This window comes from Equus asinus, chromosome 9 (assembly GCF_041296235.1).
Source record: "Equus asinus isolate D_3611 breed Donkey chromosome 9, EquAss-T2T_v2, whole genome shotgun sequence".
In the NCBI taxonomy this organism is placed as follows: domain Eukaryota; kingdom Metazoa; phylum Chordata; class Mammalia; order Perissodactyla; family Equidae; genus Equus; species Equus asinus.
The window spans coordinates 73,198,023-73,220,353 of NC_091798.1; positions in this window are offsets into that span (position 1 = coordinate 73,198,023).

Genomic DNA, 22,331 nt, shown 5'->3' on the forward strand with positions numbered 1-22,331 from the left:
CAAAGCACATTAAAACCTCAAAAACCTTTAGAATGTTGGGCAATTAAAGATGCCCAGTTAAAGATTCTAATTACCCAGTTAAAGATTCATCTGTCCCTGTAGACACAATATTTGAAACATGATACTGCAGACAGTTGACACTAGCATCTGTCACCAGAATAGCACTTGCTCCACACACCAGACAGACACGCACAGAAACAGTGACAAAAACTAGTCCTGACAGATCATTTCATTTCTAATTGTTAACCGTTTATTTTTAAATCTTTTGTCTGGTTAAGTCCCACAGAAGAACATGATTATTTGAAATAATTGTTCTGATAAAAAAATTGCATTAATCATATGTGGAAGATAAACACATGGATAAAGAGAACAGATTAATAGTTACCAGAGGGGAAGGGGTTTATGGGGTGGGCAAAAGGGGTGAAGGGGCACATATATATCGTGACTATATCGTGATGGATATAAATGAGACTATTGGTGGTGACACCATGCAGCCTGTAGAGAAACTGATAAATAATAACGCACACCTGAAATTACACAATGTTATAAACCATTATGACCTCAATAAAATAATTAAAAAGTTGCACTGAGCAAATTTGATTTTTCCCATCCTTCATTTATTTAAAATACACATAGATCCATGAAGGAAAATATGATTGTTTTTCTACTACATAGTAAACCACTAGGAAAATGTAAGCTTTTTAAATCATTATACAGAAGAAACATCAAATATATATGATAAACAGTTGGAACTATCTCCCTACTGTAAGATAGTGCTTACATTTAAGAACATCTTGTTGGGAAAATCTGAAATGCCACATATTTATTACAAGCCCACTAGAAAACAATAAACTCTTCTAAATGACCCAGGGGCTAGGAAATGACCAAAAAACAGTTTATTCTATATGAATAGACAAAAAGATCAAAATACTTTTATATTATTAATTATATTTTTTAAACGGGGAAATTTTAATTATTGAAGCATTACTTATTCTCTTATTATTTCATTAATAGATAGCACTTCTGATGAGTTGGGGAATGAGCTATTATTATGAAGCTATTACAGCCAACAGAACTATTAAGCATCAACAAAGCAAAAGCAAGAAGTTATTCTAAGGTTCCAGCTTGAACCTAAAAGCTAAGATTTTCAGGAAGCGAGAATGGAGGACTTTGGTTCAAAAACCCATCATGTTGTCAATTCTTTAGTGATACCTGTTTATAGAACAGATAGTAAATGAAACAGTGCCTAAAGGACCATTTCTTAACAGAATGATTAAGTGACCTCAGGCTATCAAACATACTCAACTCATAACCAAAGTCAACGCTCAGGGGACAAAGAGAACATAATGCAGTGTCCCGTGGCACTGAACGTTTGAGTTCTCACAATTCCGTTTGCTGAGGTTAAGTAGTTGAATGCCAAGCCTTCTGATTCGTAACCTGAAGCATCATTTGAGTAAATTCTATGTTTGCACTCCACATTGATTTTAGCTGACTAAAATCCACTTGGAATTTTATATCCTAAACACAGTAGTCTAAGTTTACATGAGAAGAGAAGAAATGCTCTAAACTTAAGGTCTTTTAACTTCTACAAAATAACTTTCCATTTCAATATACTCTAATCCTAAACATCTACAATTCCCAGAGTCTGTTTAACAACGTTTAGATTACATTGCACCATCTTTGTAGTCACTGTTGGACGCATCTGGCCCCACTTGAGATTTAAGGAAATGAAATCAAAGCACGGTTTATAGTATGAAAATAGTAAAACAGCTCAAATCTATAACATGCTCAGTGAAGTGAGCACCCATAACCGCTAATAATGTCCTTCCGCCAGGAATCCGTTCCTTTGCTTTGTTCTGTGTCTGCTCCCTCGGCTCACGTTCAGTTACCGTCTTTTACTTTTGCTCTTGTTTTTTTCTTTTCTTGAAACGAAGTCACTATCACTCTATCCCTTTCCATCTTATCTAATTTCTATCTTTTTGTTTCTGCCCTAAAATTCCTTTCACCTTAAACAGCCTCCTCTTTCTTTTTTCTGAGCGTTAATATTTTACATGGATTCCCCAATTCAGTTTCAGACTCTGTCCATATCTTTGTCTGACCCTCATTAGCTAATGAGCAGTATTCTTTTCAGCTTCTAAGATATGAATCCGAGCATCGCTGTGAGGCAAGTGTCAGAGGAATGGGAGAACCTAAGAGACCCAGAGTGCAGTCTAGGCTGCAACTTTATAGATAAAAGGGAGAAGTTACTTAGCCATATCAGAAAACAGATTAATAACGGCTTTCCTTCTTACTGTATTGACATGAAGGAGAATTGCAATTACCAATTACAATAGAAAGCCATTTCTACTATTAAGTAAACCCCATTCTACTGCTAACCACTCTGATCTGGATTTAAAGTGGGTGTATTGTGTCTCTGAGTGTGTCAATGTGAGAGAGAACAAATGAGTGCCCATGAGAATTGCCATTTCATATAATGGAGAGCTGGATTTCACACGCAAATATATCTATTTCCTTCTGTGTTGTAACTGACAAGCCATCTGTGTGCAAAATGAAAATTATAATTACTAGTACTATTGCTAAGAACAATATGCTGGATTTGGGACACAATGACCAAAATTTTGCAAGTATTATCCCTCTGAACCTTGATATGAACCCTAGAACGGTAGTCTGGCTTTTTTTTTATCCAATTTATATATGATAAAGTGGAGACTTCAAGAAGCTGAGTAATTTATTCAAAACCACACAGATTTTAGATGTGAGAAACCACTTCTGACTCCAAATTTAAAGATATTAACTATCAGGATTTGCTGTATCTTCAGAAAATTGCTATACACACACATAACAGTATATCTACAATATTGCAAGTAAATCTAAACAATTTTGAATGGAATTTTCTTCTGCCTGAGCCCATAGATAGCAAATAAGTTTTCCAGCCAGTATAGTGAGGTTAGTGTTCTACACGTTGTACTTAAGTAGACAATTTCCTAAGTACCTGCTATTGGATCAATAAATGGAAGCTTTTTCTTGTTATATCTACTATCTAGGTCCATCTGTTTGCAATGTCATGTCTTCTTTTACACTTATCACTAAAATAACATATAAAATGCGCTTGTAGCATTCTCATGCTAAGCTGGTAAAATAGCCTGAAGTCCATCAATTTTAACTCCTCATGGCCCTATCATTATCCCTTTGAATTTATATTAATGGAATATAAAAACATTAATTTGAATAACATTAGTTTGTACGGTTTGTACTTTTATATATATATATCTCACACCTTTTGAATGTTTTATTAAAGCATTACTTGAACTTAATATTCTAGCTTTGAAAATGATAAAATTCACATGCAAAACAATTAAATGACCTGTGTGAAACTACTGTAAATGATCTTAATATTTGAGAAAGACTGCTTCAACTAAACTGCTTGCAAAAATAGTTTTTACTTTCTTACTTTTGTAATGACAATTTTTTTAAAGTAAATTATGATTAAGAATGAATTATTAAAATTTTGGAGTTATTTTTCCCAATTCCAGATTGAATTATAGATACAATCATAGATAATATTACAAATTACAGAATTTGTATAGAGTTTGTGCCACCATTGGTTTGACCTTCATACCAAAGAAACTCTTTGTGGGAAATACTACTGTAAGGCAAACATAGTAACTAGCACTTGGTGTTTAGATACCATCATGCATAGCTTAACGATGGGGATCCTTTCTGAGAAATGCATCGTTAGGCAATTTCATCATTGTGCAAACATCATGGAGTGTACTTCCACAAACCTAGACAGTATAACCTACCACATACCTAGGCTTTATGGTACTAATCTTATGGGACCCCTGTCATATAAGTGGTCCATCATTGACCAAAATATCGTTATATGGGGCATGATTGTAATTGTGTATTAAGCCTCTTTTGTGGTTGTTCTTTGCTTTCAGGGTTTTTTTTTAACCTTTAGTCACCTGGCTATTAAAATTAACGTGTTTCTACTAGAAACCCTATCTTTATCAGAGATAATTCCTGATTATTGTTTTACACGAATTCCAAATATATTCTTTCAAAGAGTTTTAATCATTATCTCATGTTTTCTTGAATACTTAAAATTCAGAAATTTTACCTCTGACTACTTGAATAGATTTAGTTTGAAAGGAAGTGATATCAAGCCTGATTTTTACAAATACTATCTGCCTTAGAGCCCAGATAAAACTAATAATTTGATTTTCATATAATTTCTGGTTCAGTTTTTTAAAGTATTTCTATACAATATAATGAAATATTTTTAAAAAGGAATAAAATAACTCCAGAAAGGGTAAAATTGTCGTTATTTTCTGATAAAGTGGTTTCATACATGGCAAATCTAAAAGAATCAACTGAGAAACTGGGAGAGTTCAGCAGGAAGACTATTCACAAAAGTAGCTACTAGATAGTGTAGTGACAACAGATTTCATATACAAAAGCAACATTAAATACCTACTAATTAAAGAAATATATGAGAAACTTAAAATAAAATTTTAAAAATACTTGAATAAATGGAAAGTTTGACTCAATATTGCATATCATATTTGAATTTCCCCAAAATTATCCCACAGAATATAAGCCTGGTCAAAACATCATTTTTGTTAAAGCATGACAAGGAATTTGATACTCAAACTGAAAGAATCAGCAAATTAGTCAACAAGGGCCTAAAGAAACTATACCGTTTAGGAGGAAATAGACTTAATCAGTAAGAAAATACAGCATTGAATTAAAGTAAATAGAATAATATGGCATGGCACCAGAACCGATAGATCCATGGACCAAAGTAGAAAGCGCTAATAGAATCACGACATACAGAAATTTAGTATATGATAAAAATGGCAAATCAGAAAAAAATAGATTTTAAAAGAATTGTTACAGAGATCTCTGAGGGAAAATAAAGTTAGATCTCTACTTCATTTCCGATTTAAAAAGAATTTTAAAGATAAAAATAAAAGTGTTATTGCAAAAGTAATAGAAGAAAAAAATGTAGTTGTAAAAAGTTATTCTGGAGTCAAGAGTTACCTTCTAAGCAGGCACAAATCTGAGTCACAAAAGGAAGCTTTAATACATTTATTTCAGCAGCGTTTCATCTTATGTGGGGTTTAAGTCCTAGAGGCAGCTCGTTTGTTCATTCATTCATTCCACCATTGAATAGTATGGGTGGAGCACACAATGTGTCCCAGGTACATTTCTAAACATAGAGGATGTAGCAGTGAACAAATTAGACACAATCTTCTGTCCCATGTAGCTTCTCAATGAGAAGAAATAGATAACTAACAGTAGGTGGACATACCACAGCAGATGGTAATCAGTGCTGTGAAAGAAAAATAGGCAGGATAAGAATGGTAGTAATAAATATTTGTTGAATAAATAAAGGAGACTGAGAGTATGCAGTATTATCAAGGGTATGAAGAAAAATCTATTTCTCTATATTATTGGTGAGAGTATTCACTGGTACAATCTCTTTGAATAGGAATTCACCCAAATGTAAAATGTGCAAACTCTTTGACTCAGTAATTCTACTTTGACATATTTACCCTACAACCATATTGTGCATAACTCAGATATATGTACACAAGATTTTTTTTTACAGCATTGTTTGCATGAGGAGAGGGGAAGACTTGCAAACAACTTTAATGTTTCTTAGTAGGCGATTGGTTAAATAAAATATGAACATCCATAGAAAGGACAACTATATACATCTGTTAAAAAGACTAAAGTAGATTTGTTAGGATAATCTGGAAAACTCTTCTAGATATAAAGCAAGTGACAGAACAGTTTGTATCTATTATTCCACTGGTATAAAACAAGATGTCTCCATATGTTTGTGTATATGCCTGAAAAAATTCTGGAAGAATGCACAAAATTACTTTTGGGGAGCAGAATGGATGTCTTGAGAATTAGAGAGTAAAATTTTTAAGCAGTACAAAAAAATGAGTCTATGTGCTTTATTATTTTCATAGAAATAATAAAAAATGTTAAGCACTGGGGCCAATATTGCTCATTTTGTGCAAAAAGCTGAAATGCTCTGATGACAGCATTGCATTAGATTAGAAATCAAAATAAATATTGAATTTGTCCTATGAGGATGGCCAGCACAAATAAATTATGCCAACAAATCCTCCACTGGTTCTAAATCATATTGGCTGGATGACTATAGCAATCACATTAAAAGCATAATTAGCAAATTGCTATCTCAAACTGTGATTAAAAAAAAAAGACAATGACAGAGTAGATCACAAATTGCCTTACTCTGTTCAGACTCCTATAATAAGCTAGCATAGACTCAGTAGCTTATGAACAACAGAAATGTATTTTTCACAGTTCTAGAGGCTGGTAAGTCCAAGACCAAGGAGCCAGCAGATTCAGTCTAGTGTGGGCCTGTTTCCTTGTTCATTAAAGGCCATCTTCTAGCTATGTCCTCACATGGCAGAAGGGGCAAGGGAGCTCTCTGGGGGAATCTCTTATAAGGGCACTAATCCCATTCATGAGGGCTTTACCATCATGACCTAATCACCTCCCAAAGGACTCTCCACCAAATACCATCACACTGGGCATTAGGATTTAACATAGGAATTTGGGGGCGGGTACACAAACATTCGATCTATAACACAAACAAAACACTATCATCTTTAAATTATACAAAAGCTTTAGGACAGTTATACGACATGTGACACTGATATATGACATGGCTACATGTCTGGAAAATAACTTTTATGTAGTATTTCTTTATAGATCTATTATATCTAATACTTTTTTTTAGATACTGCTATTCACTTATGACTCACCAAAGGGAGCTACTATGATTCTCATGTGCCCCAAATTTTACGGGTCTACTGTTGGATAGATTCTTACCATGAAGCTGTATTCACACAGCTGTTATCAATTCTAACTCCAGTTGGTAGCTGTTGTGGTAGAGACAAAGCAATTCTCCTAAGATGACAGTGGTTTACTATACATTGTAATGTACGTGGACACACAAAACAAATGCTCTAAAATGGTTTAGACAAAATATATATATTTTCAGTGCTGTACTACAAGCTGATTAATAATGAGGAATTTCCGTGACCTGGAATAGGATAGAGCTGACACTCTTCCCCAGCGATGTGGGACTATAATAGCTTATTTTCCTGGAGGTGGTAATAAAGGCTCTATGACAAAAGAAAAGAGGACATATAACAAAGCATCACCTATTTTTTACCCAGAGCCTAACTGATTTCTGATAAAGCAATGTAAATCCCGTGTGTTCTCCTTATTTATTCAGGAGACCTCGTGAGAAGCAGTTACTTAAATTTGGAAGAATGCTCAAGAGAGAAGATTATCTGATAATTTGAAGATGCCCATAAAGTATCTTAGATTAAAAAAAGGTAAAGAATATGTAAGAGATTTTAACATCTTATGAGTCTCATTTAAAGGTAATTTCTTTGTATGAAATTTTTACCCAGACTGATTAATCATTTCTACAGGAATTGCTCAACAAGCACATGAAGAATGATCACTGCCATGAACTGAAACATTCTGACTTGATAAAAAAATAAAATATGTGAATTCACTATAGAAAATTCTCAATAATTAAGACTCAGAGAGATACAACAGTAGATTCACAAACGTCTGGAAACCTATCACACAAGGTAAATTATGCTTGATGTAAAAACTGCTGAATTATCTTCCACAAAATTTTTGACACTTGCATATAATATAAAAAAATGATTTCTTAGTGGGATAGATAAATCCTAGTAGACCATGTTTGATTTGCTGTAGTTGATGATTTTCAGGTGCTACTCCTTGCCCAGAACCATCCCCTTTCCTTAGATTTATAAATATATTTCCTTTGTTTATTTGTGTATGTATATCTTTGCAGTTTGTATATTTAAAATTTCTCAATAATAATCTTTAAAAAATTCTTACTTAAAAGTTCTTTCGATACCATGGTGCAATCAGATACACAGATTAGCCGTGCCCAGCCCCTTTAGCATGACGGGCCTCAGAATCCTAGGAAAAAGCCAAAGCTGGCCCTGGGAGAGGCAGTTCTGGGAACTGCCCCTAGGTAGGTACCTGGCAAGTCCCAGGCAGACCACCAGAGGGCAGCCATCTCAAGCAAGGTTTAGGCAGAGGCTGTGGAAGCTGGGGTGTAGCGGGATATACTGTGACTGAAGGAAGAGAATTATGTAAACAGGCGGAGTCAGATTTCTAGAACTCTTCGCCTGTATAGCAGATCTTCAGCCTGTTACTAGAGGTTCAGGATGAAGTAAGCCCTCCCTCCAAAGCAAGGGACTTACCAGCATTCAGGAGAATTTAAAGATATCAGAAAAGCACGTTGCAATCCAGAAAAGAATGCCAGCGTTGACTGGAAAGTAAGCTATTTATCCAGATATCTGAAAAGACTTCATATGAGGTTTACGGCTTTGTCCCACCTCTAACTTTTCAGCTTGACAGAAGCAACATGGAAAGAGAAGGATTGCTACAACTGTGGGGCTCCATGGGCCCAGAACACATACAGCATGTCAGACCCCAGACTGGTTGGCAACACAATATGGTTCAAGTCCTATCAAAGGGTGGTGCAGAGAGCGCTGATCTATCTCCTTCTGTGAGCAGGGTGGAGTCTGGATCAGGGTTAGGCCCAGTAATTGATACTACCTCGGGAAGCTGGGAAAGGAGCTGGGAAAGGCAAGGGTTCAGGAGTTGAAGAAACTGCAGAGGCCCCGTTGCTTACAGAGTGAAGTCCAGCCTCTTAGGTCTAGTATTCAGAGCCTGATCAAACGTGGCTTCAACTCATCTTTTCAAAATTATCTTGTACTAATCAATTTTTCCCACCTTACAATCTAACCAAATTTTGTGGCACACCTTCTTTAAGTCTTAGTATCTTCTGTGCTTTTATCTGTTATTTTCACGTGTCTAGAATATCCTCCCACACCTTCCCATCCTCTTAGCCATGTGTTCAAACAAAACAAATCTATCTTTGAAGGCCGTGCTCAAAATTATCCCCCACTCTCCAAAGAAATTGCACTGAGCATCACTTTACAAAATAATCTTTCCTTTATTCTCTATAGCACATCACTTCCTGCCTTGTATAATGAAAAAAGAATCAATTTACATTTTTTCTCCCCCTTTTAAGACTGTAGCATTTTGAGAAAGATTACATAATTATAATGAAATAATTTTTATATGCCCCATGGTGCTTCATATAGACTTCACAAAAAACAATTTTTAATAAATGTTCAAGTTAATATTTTCCAACCTCACTCTATCAATAAACTAATCCTATATTAAACTAGGCTGATACAGATAACACGGGCAGTTCGTTTCTGACCATAATTATGGAACGCTCTATTGCTTCAATAATTCATAGCACAAACACCAAAAGGAAAAATGTATTAACTCCCTTTTCTTAAAAAGACTCAAATTAACCCTGCTAAGATTTTCAATTTAATTGAATACTGAGTTGGAATATTAACCAGAGTACTAACTACACAAGATTTTAATTCAGCATCATCTCAGCCCTGTTCTGTTGCTATTGCATTAGTGTTTCCATTGGCAAATACTGAAAGTGACTGATAGTTAAGTAATCAAGTAATGGATATAATGGGGCAGCTGAATTTAGAAGCCATGTCTGAGTAACTCGATATTCTAAAAAAGCTCCAAAACAAGTACACTTATATGGAGTCATGGTACAGTAAACAAATCCTTTTTATGTTTTGGGGAATTCCACTGAAAATAAGTATTCTTTCAAGATGCAGAAAATGTTCAGTCGTCAGAGGTTAGTTTAATGAAGGGACATTGTAAAGGGTGGTATAGTACAGTTTTTGGGTTTTTTTTTTTTTTTTTTGCTGCTTGTTTTTTCTAGTTATTTGCCATGTTTTTGTGCATTTTGATTTTTCCTCCAAGTGTGTATATTTCTTTCAGCGGAGAATAGATCCTCCTGGACCTTTAAAAATGATTTAATTCTTAATATCAAAAGCTCAGCAGTCTTGAGCAGTTCTGCAACACAAACCATAGCATGTGGGTCAAGATTGAAAGTGCTGCAGTGAGGAATCGAATTGTAGGAGAGATTATTTGGCATGGAGGAATGCTATAAAATGAGGATCATTGTAAGTGATGCTAGTAACATCCCTTTCAATTGTCCATTTCACTCACTCAGGTGTAGGTTGCTTCTTTCAGAAATAAAGGATGTTTTGGCAAGCTAAACAATAAGAACTCCGATTTTACAGTGTGTAATAAATCTGAACTTAAATTGTTAATATCCAGATTTAACAGCTAGGGCAGTAATGGGAATTGCCTTTGTTGCCTTGGAAGCCTAGTTAAATGACAATTTATAAAGTCATTTGAGGCATATAAGCTCCAGGAGGTCATGCATATTGACTAAATAGCATCCCTCTGATCCATGGAAAGACTGCTTTGGCCCTTTGAGGACTGAAACCACCTGAACATCTCTAACATCTAGCAGACCAATTCCTAACCTCAAGTAACTTCTAGGCAACCCCTGGTAAACACAACATGAAAAAGAACAGGACATGGGTGTTTTATGTAAGTATTATTCAGCAGCACCGTGGATAAGAGAGTTTTATTTAAGAATGAACACATTCATCACTCTAGGGTGAAAAGGGGTTGACTTTTTCACCACTAATTTCAGCAGGAAATTTTAAATATCTTTCAGAAGTAATAGAATAAGAAAATTTTCAAAAAGGAAATTGTCATTACATCATGGAACACAAAGACTATAATTACTAGTAGGCAGGGTTGATTGCTACCAAAAGAATATCCTGTGGGACTGGAACAGAGGAATTCAAGAAGGTGGTAAGAAAACCCTGAATTCACCTCCTCCCATGGACAAAACAAATTTATAGCTACATACAGAATAATGTCCTCTGAAAAAAACCTAATAATTAAACAAATAGCACCTCTACAACAGAAGATATAAAAGACGCATTGAAAAGGGTAGGCAAGGCAGAGACTAGTCTCACCCAGGACTCCACCGCAGGCATAGTGCTCCACAATTGAGAAGAGACCCCAAAAATATGGAATTTTACCTCAAAGAGTGAAGGGACTAAGCCACACATTAGTCACTATGACCCTTGAGTCCAGCATTAGAAAGATGAGACCCAAAGTGCCTGATTTTGAAAATCGACAGGAATTAAGTCCAGGGAAAACAGAACTATAGGGAATAGAAAACCTGCTCTTACAGGGCTTGTGTGCAGGCTCACTTGCCCTGAGATACAGTACAAAAGCAACAGTTTGAAAATCACCTAGACAATAAGTGAGGGAGACCATTTACTAACCCTAAAGCAGCTGCCAGAGAGGCAGGAACCTGCAGTGACTTTGTCCAGGGATGGAAATGATGGCTGACGCCATTTTTGCAATCTCATTCTAACTTGTTGGTGACAGAGCTGGCAGATGTCATTTCTGGTGCCTTCCCTCTAGCCTTTTAGCACAGGTGGGCAAGCTCTGCCACCCTGCCTACCACGCACAGCAGCAGCACCATAACTAGACCCTTTGAGCATCCTGAGCCCTGGAAATTCCACACAGTAGCTGCACCACAACCAGGCCAGGAAAATGCCCCACAGACAGCCCACTCCAGGCCACCCTGTGCAGCAGCAGCAATGACATGCCCAGGCTGGGCAAATGCCCTGAGACCTGCCCACCCTATGCTGCAGCCATGCCACAACCATGCCGGGTGAGAGTATCATAACTTGCCCTCACTGCACAGCTGCTGCAGCCATAACACAGCCAGCAGGGGTACACAATTCACACGAGGGATGCCCCTTGAGCACTTGGCTTGGAAGGCCAGGCGAGATGGCACTTCTGAGCCCCACAGATCACCTCCTACAAAAGACCACTCCTTCAAGACTGGGAGAGGTAGCTGTTTAACCTAATACATATAGACAAACACAGAGAGTCAGATAAATTGAGACATAAGAATATTTTCCAAACCAAAGAACAAGACAAGTCTCCAGAAAAAGACCTTAATGGAGATAAGCAACCTATCTGACAAAGAGTCCCAAGTAATGGTCATAAAGGTGTTCACCAAACCTGAGAGAAGAATGGATGAACAGAGTGAGAATTAAAAAAAAAAAAAAAAAGATAGAAAATATAAGAAAGTACAAACCAGAAGTTATAACTGAACTGAAAAACACACTAGAGGAGTTCAACAGCAGAATGGATGAAGTAGAAGCATGAATCAGTGGGCTGGAAGACAAAGCAATGAGTCTTGCTCAGACAGAGAAACAAAATAAAGAAAGCATGAAAAAAAGCAAGCATACCTTAAGGGACCTCTGGGACAACATCAATCAGAATAACATTCACATTACCAGGGTCCCAGAAGGAAAGAGAGAAGGAAATTATCAGAAAAAACATGTGAAGAAATAATGGCTGAAAACTCCCCTAATCTTGGAAAGAAAACAGACATCCAGGTCCAGGAAGCCAAGAGAGGTCCAACTAAGATCAACCCAAAGAGAATCACACCAAGACATTACACCTAAAATGGTAAAATTTGGACAACCTAGAAGAAATGGATAAATTCCTAGAAACATACAATCTACCAAGATTGAATTATGAAGAAATAGAAAATCTAAGTAGACCAATTGCTAGAAACAAAATTGAGTCAGTAATCAAAAAACTCTCAACAAGCAAAAGTCCAGGACCAGAGGGCTTCACAGGTGAATTTTACCAAACATTTAAAGAAGAATGTTAACTCCTCTATAGTTACTAACTCTTTCCTATTCTTCTCAAATTATTCCAAAACATTGTAGCAGAAGAAATGCTTCCAAACTCCTTTTACAAGGGTAGCATTATCTTGATACCAAAATCAGACAAAAACAGTACAAAAAGGAAAATTACAGACCAATATCCTTGATGAACATAGATGCAAAAATTCTCAACAAAATATTAGCAAAACAAATCCAACAATATATTAAAAGGGTCATACACCATAATCAAGTGAGATTTATTGCAAAGATGCAAGGATGGTTCAATATCTGCAAATCAATCCACATGATTCAACACATTAACAAAATGAAGGATAAAAATCATATGATCATCTCAATAGATGCAGAAAAAGTATTTGAAAAATTCAACATTCATTTATGATAAAAACTCAACAAAGTGAGTAAGGAGTGAACATACCTCAACATAAAGGCTGTATGTGACAAAAACACAGCTAACAACATAGTCAATAGTAAAAAGCCGAAAGCTTTTCCTCTAAGATTAGGAACAAGATAAGAATGCCCCCTCTCACCACTTTAATTTGTCATAGTATTTAAAGTCCTAGCCACAGGAATTAGGCAAGAAAAAGAAATAAAAGGCATCCAAATTAAAGAGGAAGAAGTAAAACTGTTACTATTTGCAGATGATATGGTACTATCTTTACAAAACCCTAAAGGCTCCACCAGGAAAAAAAAAAAAAAAACTATGGGAACTAATAAATGAATTCAGTAAAGTTGTAGCATACAAAATTAATATACGGAAATCTGTTGTGTTTATATACACTAATAACAAACCATCAGAAAGAAAACAATCTCATTTACAATTGCATCAAAAAGAATAAAATATTTAGGAATAAATCTAACCAAAATGTGAAAGACGTGTACTCTGAAAACTTTAAGACATTGATGAAAGAAATTGAAGACAATACAAATAAGTGGAAAGATATACTGTGCTCATGGATTGGAAGAATGAATATTGTTAAAAATGTTCACACGACCCAAAGCAATCTACAGATTCAATGCAATCTCTATCAAAATCCCAATGGCATTTTTCACAGAACTAGAAAAAATAGTCCTAAAATTTGTATAGAACCACAAAACACCCCAAATAGCCAAAGCAATCTTGAGGAAAAAGAACAAAGCTGGAGGTATCACACTTCCTGATTTCAAAACAGTTATGGTACTGGCACAAAAGCAGACACATAGATCAATGTAACAGCATTGAGAACTCACGCTTATATGATCAATTAATCTATGACAAATAAGGCAAGAATATACAATGGGGAAAAGACAGTCTTTTCGATAAATGGTATTGGGAAAACTGGACAGCTACAAGCCAAAGAATGAAACTGGACCACTTTCTTACACCGTAAACAAAAATAAACTTGAAATGGATTAAAGACTTATATGTAAGACCTGAAACAATAAAACTCCTAGAAGAAAATATAGGCAGTAAAGTCTTTGACATCAGTCTTAGCAATATATTTTTTAATATGTCTCCTTAGGCAAGGACAACAAAAGCAAAAATAAATAACTGGGGCTATATCATACTAAAAGGCTTATGCACAGCAAACCATCAGCAAAATGAAAAGGCAACGTACTGAATGGGAGAGTATATTTTCAAATTACATCTGATAAGAGGCTAACATCCAAAATATATAAAGAACTCATACAACTCAATATTAAAAAAAGAATCCAATTATAACATGGGCAGAGGACCTGAATAGAGATTTTTCCAAAGAAGACATACAGATGGCCAACAAGTATATGAAAAGATGCTCAACATCAGTAATCATCAGGGAAATGCAAATCACAACCACAATGAGATATCACCTGTCAGAATGGCTATTATCAAAAGACGAGAAATAATAAGTATTGAAGAGAATGTGGAGAAAAGGGAACTGTTGTGCACTGTTAGTGGGAATGTAAATTGGTGCAGCCACTATGGAAGACAGTATGGAGGTTCCTTGAACAGGTGAAAGTAAAACTACCGTATGATCCAACAATTCCACTCCTGGGTATATATATCCAAAGAAAATAAAAACACTAATTCAAAAAGGTATAAGCACCCCTATGTTCATTGCAGCATTATTTACAACAGCCAAGATATAGAAGCAATCTAAGTATCCATTGATAGATGAGTGAATAAAGAAGATGTGGCGCACACACACACACACACACACACACACACACACACACACACACTGGAATATTACTCAGCCATGAAAAAGAATGAAATCTTGCCATTTGCAAGAATATGGATGGGCCTAGAAGGTATTATTCTAAGTGAAATGTCAGAGAAAGACAAATACTCTATGATTTCATTTATATGTAGAATCTAAAAAAGAAAACAAACAAAACTAAACAGAAACATACTCATAGATACAGAAAACAAATGTGGTTACCAAAGGGGAAAGGGACGGGGATGGGTGAGGTAGGTGAAGGGTATTAAGAGGTACAAACTTCTAGTCATAAAATAAATAAGCCACAGGGATGTAATGTAGAGCATGGGGGAAATAGTCTATAATACTTTAATAACTTTGCATATTAACAGTAAATAGACATATCATGGTAATCTTTCATAATGTATAAAAATATCAAATCACTGTTGTACACCTGAAATTAACGTATGTCAATTATAGTTCAATTTTTTTAATTAATTATTTTTTAAAAGAATATTCTGTCACTAGTAAACTGAAAATGTACCAATGTAGAAACTAAATTTGCTATTCCACAGAAGCCATACACACTGAAGAGAGATTATACACTTCTGGTCTCTTGGTTATTTATTTTGAAATTCTATAATCTGCCCATATCCATCTGCTTTCTCTATTCTGTACAAAGAATCATAACAACATAATTTCTGCTACTGAGAATACCATCAAAAAGAAAGGAAAATTCCTAGAATAACACAATTATTGTAGAAGGTACAGAAAGAGAGGAATTGGGATAAAGATAGAAATACATTTTGTTCAAATAGGCCAGCACAGAAATAGGAAAGTGGCCATAAAGGCATGTGAAATCAAGGGAGAGTTTTTAAGATTCAGAAATTACATGATGATGTGAATGAGGCAATCAAGAAAGAAAATTTGGTGATGCAGAAAAAAGAGTGGCGAATTTCTGGAGCAATATCCTTAAGCATATTGCTTAAGCTTAAGCGAGGTGGCTTAGGCTCTGGGGCACGAGTGGGGACATTGACCTTAGGCTAGGTGTGGAAAGACAACTCATCTGTAACAATAGGAAGAAGGAAAAAAATATTGGCACAACATAAAATTAGGTAGATAATGTGGACAACTCATCTGTAACAATAGGAAGAAGGAAAAAAAACATTGGCACAACATAAAATTAGGTAGATAATGTGGTGGCAACCCGTAGAGGCCTTTATGGTTGTCCCTATTCATTCGCAAAATAGAAATGGGGGCCAGCCCCATGGCCGAGTGGTTAAGTTCGCGCGCTCTGCTTTGGCGGCCCAGGGTTTTGCCAGTTTGGATCCTGGGCGCGGACATGGCACCACTTGTCAACTCATGCTGAGGCGGCATCCCATATGCCACAGCTAGAAGGACTCACAACTAAAGATACACAACTATGTACCAGGGGACTTTGGGAGAAAAAGGAAAAATAAAATCTTAAAAAAAAAATAGAAATGAAGGTCATCAGATGAGAGTGAAGATGGGAAAAATGAAGTTCTAGAAATTTGAGGAGAGAAAGAAAGGTGTGGCAGACAGTCTCTAACGTGTCTGCCAAAGACCTCTGCTTCCTTCTCTTCACATGTGTGTGTAATCTGCCTCACTTAAATGTGAGCTGGACCTAGTGACTCATTTCTAACAGAATACGGCAAAAGTGACAGGGTGTCTTTTCTGAAATTAGGTTACAAAAAGACTGATTTTAATTTCTCTCTCCCAGCCCTCACTCTGGTAGAAACAAGTTGCCATATTATGAGCTGTCCTTGGAGGTGTTCACATGAGAAGGCACTGATGACTCTTACCAACAGCCAGCAAGGATCTGAAGCCCACAAACAATCATGTGAGTGAATTCAGAAATGGACCCTTCCCCATGGAAGCCTCAGGAGACTGGAGCCCTGGCCAATACCTTGTTTGCAGCATTGCGAGAGACTTCTAGCCTGAGGCATCCAGCTAAAGGGCACCCAGATTTTTGACCACCAGAGCCTGTGATATCATTGACATTTGTGGCTTGAAGCAGTTTGACAATGAGATTATTTGGGAGTTGCAACGGTAATGGAAAGACCTATATTATGACCACGGAAGTTAGTGGCTGGGGGATGGCAAAGGACAAGATCTTTGAAGGACAGGATACCTAGGGACTGAAAGGCCAGGATAGAATAGGGGAATATTAAAATCAATAAGAAATAACAGAAATAAAGTTAGATATAGAAAGAGTGAGTTAAGAATCAGAATCTCCAAGAAATTGGAGAGCGTTCCAGGTGTTGATAGATAAGTGCAACAATAATGGGTACAGGGTGAACTGATGGCATAAGCATAAAAACTGCATTTTCCAAGAATCTGGAAGATATTCGTCATCCAAAAAGTGTCATGGAGGATTTTCATGAATATGGTAACAGTTATACAAAAATATCACCACTGGATCGTTTGAGGAAGTTCCAATCTGCCCCATTTACTCTCGGAAACCTTCCTTTAATGCTCAAATTGGGGATAATTACTCTCAACTGTTGCCTTCTATTTCCCCTATTAGAAGACTTACCACACTGATAGGTGACTAGCTGTTGTGTTGTTTGTGCCCTCTCAATAGACTCTAAATATTGTATCACAAAGGCCACGTGTGTTGCTTTTCAGCTGTATTCCCAGTAACAGCCAGTGCTGATGAAGCACTCATATTAGATGCTTCACAAAAGTTGAGTAAGGAAAAAGAAAGCTGTCTGGGGTTTGTTTGTTTGCAAACTATTTTAAAGGTGTACACCATTGAGAACTATGTCAGGTACTATTTTAAGACCTCTGCACATAATAATTCATTTAATGCTCACAATCCCCCTTTGAGACTGGTATAGACTAGTATAACTACTGCTCCTGTCATTGCAGATTAAGAAACAATGAGGTAGAAATGCTTGTCCAACACCATACAGTGAGGAAGTGGGAAAGCCAGGATTTAAATCCAGGAAGTCAGACTGGAATTGCTTCACCCATCCACAAGCTAAGGCAAAAACACATGACAGTGAAGAAGACTCCTTTGACATGGTCCAACACACACCATTTTGAGCCCATTAGAAATCAAAGCCATTATTAACAGTAAGAGAATGAAAAAGAGATAGTAGAAACACTTCATTGATTTCAAAGTGTTTCAACTACCAATGATGAGGATTTATGTAATTCAAACAACCTCAGTGATGCATGAAGAGGTGAAACAGTGAATTAAAATGTCAACATTTCTAGCACCATCAATCACTGAAAAATGAATCAGCAAGCTTGAAGCAATCTTAACCGGATAATATTTCTAAAATTGATCATTTAAACAAGGTAGGGAGCATAAATGAGTTGGACATGCCTAATAATATTTGACTATCCTTGAACAGAATTCTAGAGAGATGAGGTTAAGATGAAATAAAAACTGGTCCCATTCATAATCAAATAAAAAGGCTATCAACCTAAAATATTATTTATATTAAATTATTTCAGCAAAATAAATTAAGTTTAACATTGTTTTAAAATGTAGCATTTTATTCATCCTTTTAAACTGCCAGATATGCCTTTAAATAGAAACTCTGCATCTCATCATAAAGATGTAATATAAGTTCAAGTTCTTTTTATGTCCTGTAAATAGCACATCATTGTGTTTTTCTCTCATCCTCACATTATCATCCAAGATTTCATGGAGACTGGAGTTGTCTAATGACATGAAAATGGAATAGATTGGGTTATTCAAAGTTCTCTCCCTCTTACTTCTGGGATGCCAGGAGGAACATGAAATGTCAAGCTGTTCGTGATTGTAGTATCATTAAGATGTCTGCTAAAATTGTACAATAGCCCACTACTCTACAAGACCTGCATTTAAGATATTATTACAAGGAAATTGTATAAGAGAGAGTTGTCTGAAAAGATTTGACATTGCTGGAGGCATATGAACGTACACAAGGAAGAAGCTGAAAAGTGTAGACTAATCTTCAGGATCCTGAGTGATTTGTATGGAAAATATCTGGTTATGCCCATTATTAAGCTGTTTTACTGCAGCACTAAAATGAGTAATTTATGCATTTAAATTTATGGGCAAAGAACCAAACTAACAGCAGTAAATTATGGAAATAAAGTAGTATGCCTATAGAATATTATTAAAATTCTAGATTATTTGGAGAAAGTATGGTATCTTACTCAAAGAGCACATCAATAATAGAGCAAATATTAAAAAGTAGCGATGAAAGAAGAATTTCACAATACATGCCTAAAATAAGAAATAACTATATTATTATGTCTAGTAGTTGAGAAGTATTTTAACAATGATATTAATGAAGATGGCATATTTTAATTCAGGTACACACTACGTAAGCCTAGACATAGATAACATGTTTAATTTTGAACATATGCTTGAAAGGTTGTGTTTCCCTAATCAGTCTCATACTTTGGTATGCTTTAGCATCCCTTAGCATAACATATAAGCACTTTCCTTTGTCATTTTTGTCTGAAAGAGCAAAGAATAAATAATAGGATAATATGGATGACAGAAGCAAGATTTCTTGTGTAAGTGTGTGTGTGTGTGTACTATACATACATGATGTAGGTATATATACACACACTTGTTATAAAAGCTCTATTAATATATGCATATGGCCATAAATATGTAATTTAATTAGAAGTAGAAAGAATAGGTAAATAGATGAATAGATATAAGAAGTAAAAATAGATTTGAAGATATTTTACCAACAGAAAAAGATGAGAAGTTATACAGTTGCATCTGGTCTGAAAATGAAGTATTATGGCATCACAGCTATACAGCCATGCATTCCATAATGATGTTCCAGTCAATAATGGACTGCATATGTGACAGTGGTCCCATAAGATTAGTACCATATAGCCTAGGTGTGTAGTAGGCCATCCCATCTAGGTTTGTGTAAGTACTATAGGTGAGGAAGAAATTTTACCCTTCTAGGTCCTTCTGGCTGGCCTAAGAATTAAATTTACATGAGACAGATTAACAGGAGAAAAACAAACAAAAGTTTGATAACATGTATACATGGGATAAACCCATGAAAACCAAGTAACTCAGCAAAATGGCTGAAGCCCTCACCTTAAATACCATCCTCAGCTAAAGACAAAAGAAGATGTTGGGGGTGGGGAGAGTCAGGGACTTCAAAGGAAGGAAGGCAATTCGCAGGTAGGTGAAAAGGAGCAAACGTTTGGAAAACAAGTGTTTGTTTGACCACATAGAAACAGAAGAACACAGAGGGGAGCCCAACGTACAGGCTTTTCTAGGTTTCTCTCTGTCTACCACCTAGTTCATGTGATGCTAAGGTGAAAGCTCACTTCCTAGGACAGCTTTTTTAATCTGAACTCTTTTAGGCAGTTGAGGAGGTTAACATAAAAAACTTTGAGTTTTCTGCTTCTTAAAAATAATCAGCCTAAAATCATCCTAATATTAAAGAGACATATTCTGGGGAGGCAAATTTTGTTCCCCTTCAGTACATTCCATGATATTCACACAAAGACAAAACCACCTAATGACACACTTCTCAGACCATATCCCTGTCAATAAGTGACACATGACCATAATGAAATTTTGGAATCATCTCATCTAGTGGTTCAAAACTGAAAACAGATCTTAGTGAAATTTTTCCTATGTACAATAGCCTGGGCCCTACTCTAAACCCACCAAATCAGGATTCCGAGGATATGACTCAGGGAGGGTTGAGACATACAGTTTTGATTAAGAGTCTCTGATGAAATGCACCTTCACCGTTTTACACTTTAAAAAGTAAATACTAATTCCTAAATATTGCCAAAAAGAATTTAGTAAGAAAATTTAAAAAATCAAAAATATTTTCATCATTGCCTGAAATAATTTTGTAATTTAAATGTTACTATCCCATCAGATCACCGTAAGGCTGAATATTAATTATTTTCCTATCAACTTGAAAAAACTCATAATTAACTCAGAATAAGTCAAAGTGATATGTAATGTCTCCATTGTTATGCAAACTATTAAAAAGAATGAAACTGTTGGACAGGGATGGAAGTCTTCACATAATCAGTTTTTCTTTTTCCAGCAGGATTTGAAAGCAGGCTTTTCTTTGGCTGAATATCAGACTTTATTCTACAACTTTCCAAATTTTTAAAACATTGTGAACCTGTATTTTCCTCCAAAATTAAATTCTACTGTCCTCGGCAAGAAGATTTAGTTTTTCTTTTGCTTCTTTTTGTGTTTTATTGCTGTCGCTCCAATGCACAGTGGTTAAGGCTAATGGCACTGGAGTCAGACAAATCAGGCATCGTCTGCCGATTCATGAACTCGTGCGAACACCATGCCCCTTGGCCATGTTCCTCTAGGTGGGAAAGTAGCTACGTTCTCACTAGTCACTCCTCCACAAACATATGGAACAGCCATCCTCTCCTGCATTGCAGTTTAATCAGACACTCAGATTTCACTATTTGTTTCCAAAATGAATGATCAGCAACAGACATATTTTGAATGACACCTATTCTCTCCTCTATGGATTTTTAAAAAAAGCCACGTAGCCTCATTTTTCATCCAGCACTGCATACCTTAGCATATGTTTTCTGGCCCACTACCTGTCCCCAACCTTTGATGTAGACTCTAAAGTATAAGATACGGGGAAAGAAAAGACTCAGAGTACCCTTGTATCTTTCAGTGAATCCAAATTGGTCTTCAAATAGTGTTCATGAAATGTATTATTTTTATCACATCATTTTGTCTATTTTGTAACAGTGGAGAAATAATGGAAGTTTGTGAGAAAAGGGCATTCAGGCCTTTGGAATACCAAGGCTGATTGTGTCTGTTTTTTAGGTTGGTGAGCTAGAAATACATTCCTGACAATAAGCTATAGACCTCATGCCTGGTGACTACATTCTATAAAGAAAATGGGAAAAAAGGTATTGTTTGGCAACTTAATTTTTGTAGCATACATTTTTCTCCGAAATATGTAGTTGGACTCCATCAATACTGATCCCAATAGTAATTTTTTTCAAATCTGCACAAAACTTATTATGCTCTTTTCCTTTAACATGAAAAGAGCATTTAGCAGAATCACAGGCTTTTTTTCTTCATATGCCATGACCAATTTTGGGCAAATTAGATGTGAAATATCTAACTAGGAGATGTGATAACTATATAAATATATGCCAGCTTATTAACTAGAAGTTCAATCTACCCTCTCTGGGAACAAAATATTCATCATTTTATTTATTGGTGATGATATTTACAATCTTCTTGAAAAAAGTACAACTTATCTAAAACAGGAAAGCAAGATTTTGCACTTGTTCTAGAAGGCAATTCATGTGTTTAGCAGAAAATTCATTGTGCTCTCTATGATGTAAAATTTTAATGGCTCATAAGACTATTTTTTAAACAATATTCTATCCAGTGTTCTCAGGACTTGGGACAAGTAGACTGCAAGCTAAAAAAATTTAATAT